The sequence below is a fragment of the Myotis yumanensis genome, unplaced genomic scaffold (assembly GCF_028538775.1).
Source record: "Myotis yumanensis isolate MYYU_CA2020_CCGP unplaced genomic scaffold, mMyoYum1.0.hap1 SCAF_6, whole genome shotgun sequence".
Taxonomy (NCBI): Eukaryota; Metazoa; Chordata; class Mammalia; order Chiroptera; family Vespertilionidae; genus Myotis; species Myotis yumanensis.
Window position 1 is genome coordinate 43,061,433 of NW_027223757.1, and position 5,315 is coordinate 43,066,747.

Sequence of the window (5,315 nt, forward strand, 5' to 3'; positions counted from 1 at the left end):
AAAATCAACTCTTTATTCCTATCAAACCATTACATAAATTAGGACATTTATTATTTTATATAACTACTTATTCCTTCCTAACTGTGCTATAGAATGCCTACCTCTCTAATTTTGGTTAAATTTCTTCCCCTACCTCTTAACCAGGATGCTTTCCATATATTCCAATAAACCCCTTCCTACCCACTTCAATTTATATTAGGTCTTATATTACTTTCAAGACTTTGTGCACACCTAAAAGTTATTTTAAAGACTCATGATTATCATAATTCCTGTCTAGGATTTGACAGTTTCAAGTCCTAAAAGTTCAGGCAACAATGGCAGGGGTTGAGGACATTTGAGATTTAAAACCTAAGATCGGGATGTGAGGAGAGAGCAGACTGCCTGAAGAATGGCTCTTCTGTGTATAGCACATCCAACAGTAACTGGGGCTAACTTCTCACAGGTGGCAATATACTCTGACCTTCCTGTGACATCATGCCCTACACATAAAAAAAACCACAAAAAACCCCCTGAGATCATGGGTCCAAGGGCAAATATAGAATCTGGAGATGAGCTAATCAGGGAAAAGGGCAGGGAGGATCAAAACACAACTAGTCAGAGGTGCTATACCTTCTCTGAAATTCAAGCCATCCGTTCAAGCCAGGGTGCGTGGTGACAGCAAAAATACCAGGGAGGCAGGTGACTGGCACTTAGAAATGTGGTGACAGATATTGGAAAACCAGCTCTGAGAAGTTGCTTCAAGAGCAGAAAATTCATTCTCTGGGAGGTCTGGAGTGGGGGTGGAGCAGCAAATAGGAACTCATCCACAGAAGCTCATGGACACTCCATGACAAGGAACTTGAGGCATGAAGCAAAAATTTACTCACAGATGCACAGAACAGGAACTCACATAAGGGGTGAGTGCTGAGGTCAGGGTGAAAGCAAACACCCTGAGAACCATATGAGCCAAAGGCCTGGGGCTGAAGTCATCCTACACTGGGAATCAGAAGCCTCAGCCAAAATTAGAAAAAAAAGAAAGTGGTCCTTAAGTACTGACTCCGCGATGGGGAAAAGAAAAGGACATAAAAACAAATGTTCCCATGCAATTTCAGGAGGTTCTTGTCATCTGTGAAGTCCATCTGTGCGTCCATCCATTGGTGGTACATGGTTCACTTTCACAACCAACTGGCCCTCACATGTGAGACTGAAGCCTAGAAGACCATTGCCCTCCTCTGTGGAGCTTCCCCCCTGCCCCAACGTCAACTTCTCAGCTCCTGTAGTGATTAATATTTCTCTCACTTATTTGGCATTTAGAATACACTGCCAGTATATGGTGTTAACAGCATACTTGTGTTTATGATCTTCCTCTCCCCAGAAGTCTGAGACAATATTTTAAATCTCTTTGCCCTTTATTTCCCAGAAGCCTGGCACAGCAGGTACTGGTAAAGGTTTGCAAATGATGATGACTTTATAAAACAGGTTAGGGAGCACTGGCAAGGACTTTGACTTTGAAAACTAGAAATGTCCCAAATTTTTGAGGGAAAGGGGTAAATTATTTGCCTTGAAAACCGGATATTGCTCCAGTGAGTTTCCAAATGTCAGATAAACAGCTGTTCTGATTAGCCAGATAAACTTTAAATCCTTGCCAGGAGATTCTTACACTCCTCAATATTATGGGAAAGGGAAGGAGGGAGGTGGGGAGGGAGAAAGGGAGAGAGAGGAAGAGAGAAAGAGAAAGTGCACCTTATGATTAACTTAAAATTATTTAAATTAGTACAATTTTAATAATCATTTCTTGAATCCTTATAGAAAAAGTGATTGAATACATTGAAAAGAGAACATTTTAAGAGGCTTTAAAATATATGATTAAGATGAAATTAATAGGAATAAAAAAAGGGAAATGAGGCTCAAAATCAGGGAAGATTGTGGTAGCAGAGCCATTATCCTCAAGTAGATAGAAGCGACAGCAGGATTAAAGATACTGTGAATAGAAAAAACTTCTCATTGCCTTAGAGAACAGACTAGATTTCAGAGTTATTACTTTCCCAGAAAACTAGTGAGATGCTTTGTGAACTAATTGCCATATTGTGGTTCTGACAAGTTTGCTCTCATTTTGCTTATAATAATGTTTATGTTTATGAAAGGATTGATGGTTTTCTATCTCAGAATAACATCTCCTTTTGTACTGGTGGCCGCTCATATTACACATATTCATTCAACAAGTACACAGAAACACACTCAGACAGTAGGAAAAAAGAGGAAGCCGTGTTCCATGTAACTCTGAGGTATGAAGTTAGAGATCTCTTATTTGCAACTTCTCAAATACTGCCATGTCATGCCTTATTATGAGTCTCATTAGCACTGAATGGAGATACAGAGTCACCAGTCCCATAGTTCCGTTGTTTCACTAGCTGGCTGCAGTGACTGAAATGTGTGTGCCTTGGCTAGTGCTCATGGATGCGAAAGCTCTACCCAACTCAGTTCCCCAGGAGAGGAGGAGCAGAGGTCTGCAATGGGAAGTCACTAAGAGCAAAGGGAAGCAGGAGACATACTTTTAAAATACATGTAAGTATAACACAGTCATGTGCTCTAGGCTGCAGGCAGCAGTCAAGGTAGATCTTAGAATGTAAATTCATAGGCTATTGTGCTAGGAGGGACCTAGGTGCTCCCCCAGAACACCTTTACTTGTAGGCCTTAGACGGAGAAATGGAGGCCCAAAGTTATTTGCTTAGGGTCATAAGCCTGGTTATCAATGGCAAGTTGACCAGCATTTCAGACTTTTGGAGCCAAGATACTCAGTGTTAGAAGCAATTTCCTAGCCAGTCACTGCTAAAGATTTTCATTTAGAAAACAAGGGGAAGTCTTTATGCATAAGTAGTAGGAAAATGTATTGGCTGCCAATGGTTGTTTTTTCTTTTTTTTTTTTTTTAACTCCTTTTAATTATATAGATATCCATTCCTGTTTAGTAGTGACTTCTTCACCATCTATAAGCTGAATAAGCACTGTAATTGTCACTCAAATCTCTCACTCAAATCAACAATAGACCTAAAAATTGAATTCAGAACTTTATTCAAGGAAGCTCCTGAAACGGCAATATGCTTGCTAGCTTTTTATAGCCATTTCCCCCCATTTCCTTCCATTAATCTCCTAACCACACATATATTCATTTATTCAACCTCTCATTCAATAAATATTTGTGTATTCATACTAGGTTATAGGTGTAAGTACAGTGACCAAATAGAAAATTCCTTTCATCACTGAATTTAAATTTTGGTGAATACAATAAACTAGACAAAATATCACAAAACTTTCATGGCAATGCATATTTATAGTTTAAACCATCTCTTATGAAGGGAAAGAGAGATTTACCTAAATAATTTTCTACCTCAACATTTTATACCTCTCAGAGTAATTGCTAGATATTAGAAGTGTAAAAATTGAGAATTTAAACATCTCCTATACTACAAATCTTCATTCAAAGAGCAAAACCACAATATTCAGATATATTGTTGTTTTTTTCTCTTTTTCCACTGGGCAGTGTCATTTACATTTTCTATAAATAATCACCATTCCTGCCTCTCACTTTAGAATAATAAATTACTCCAGGGAAAAGTTTTAGAAATCTTATCCACTTATCTAGGAACCAGCCAGTCCTAGCCAAGTTCAAGGTGACCTCAGTTCCTTCCTATCCTCCCTCCCTCCCTCCTCCTCCTCCCAGCACTTGCAAGATACTCAGGGCTGGATAAATGGAGGGCTTGCTGTGATGGAGACAAGAAGTTACTTTCCCATGATCCTTTCCCTGCATCCCAGCAGATAGAAAATGTACCATCTTTGTTTTTGGAAGTTAATCAATACAACCCATACCCTGTATGTAATTGAGATCAGGTAAATGTGAAAAGAAATGAGAAAAGAAAATACTATAACCTCAAATAGCCCATTCCTTTTCATTTTGGTATAAGTGCTTTGCTGTACAAAAGATTTAGCACAGAAGAAACTAAAGTAAAGCCTTGTGTTATAATCAACAAATTGTTTGCTTTGCTTGTAATAGCTTTGTTCTTCAAAAATACAATTGCTAGCATTCTCTATGTTCTGTAATTCCCCTCCTCTAAACTTGATTTCTTGAGGACTACGAATATTAAGTCGCTGTGAAGCAGCATATTATTCATAGGAAACATAGTTGCCAGCTAAACAAGGTTTCAAAATTAAAGTTTGATATTTTAAAAATTTCATGTTGTTATTTATTGCTCCTGAGACATGCTTGTGTGCCTCTGATACCCTGGGAAAGTGTAGGGGCCTGTGCTTTTCTTAACCAAGACATATTTATGTGATAAATAGAATGCCTTTGGCTAAGAACTTGCATGTCGACTTGCATCCTGATGAAAATTTAAATAGCTGATTAAAGTCCTCAAACACAGGATTTATAATGGATGCCACCATCATTTTGCAAAGTAATTTAATGCATATTTAGTGCAATTATTATATGCTCTCTTTTCATAAGGAGATCCAGCTGTGATTCCGCAAGTGCAAGAAAGAGAGCAATCGATATAAGGGTAGCTGTTTGTTGAGATTTATGTGAAGACGGTCTTCTGAGCCTCACTTCACTGGAGACATGTAATTGTCGCTTTAAAAAATCTTCATCGTGTTGCTACTAGGTATTGTATGCATTTTGAGTGAAGCAAATAAACAAATGTAATATTCAACACTCAAGAATTAAATATCTATTTGGAAGTTCCTATGACTAATTAGATAAACACATTTAAATGAGCACACTCCTATGGTATATCCCTTATTAGACTATGGAGAACTCAGCTACAGACACAAGGATGTCAGCAGAGTCATGCCTTATAATGCACCACTCCCTACACACACATACACACACAAGAAATGAAGATTAATTAATATTTATCTTTTACCACAATGTGAGTGAACCATAAATACTAAGGTTTATCTTAATCAAGCCAAAAAAAAAATTATTCTCCCCATTGCCAAAGATTTTAATTTCCTCAAAATTTTGTCTCTAGATTCTCTCAAATTAGATACAATTTTTTTAAAAAATTATTATTATTATGAATTCCCACTTCATGTTCTATCAAATCTGCTTTTTTGCAAAGAAACCATGTGCTTCACAGACAGAGAAAGGGAAACCAGAGAGAAGCCAAGAAAATAATGGAAAATATATTTCCAGGTGAGAGTTAAAATGAACCTAACTAATGTAGTCCCATAATTTATTTCTGTTATCTGTAGTCTGAACCACTAACATATTCTCATTTTATATCCTTTTATGAAGAGGAAGAAAAAGCTCATTCAGTGCATCATGTATTGCATGTTTTCTTTC

General features: G+C 37.5%; 1 non-coding gene across 1 annotated transcript; it reads left to right on the top strand.

Annotated features, from left to right (window-relative positions):
* The first annotated feature begins 356 nt into the window (after nt 1-356).
* On the top strand, nt 357-487 carry LOC139013402 (small nucleolar RNA SNORA11). Its single transcript, XR_011472044.1, has one exon. It is a non-coding gene; the product is annotated as a small nucleolar RNA SNORA11 (small nucleolar RNA).
* The last annotated feature ends 4,828 nt before the right edge of the window (nt 488-5,315 follow it).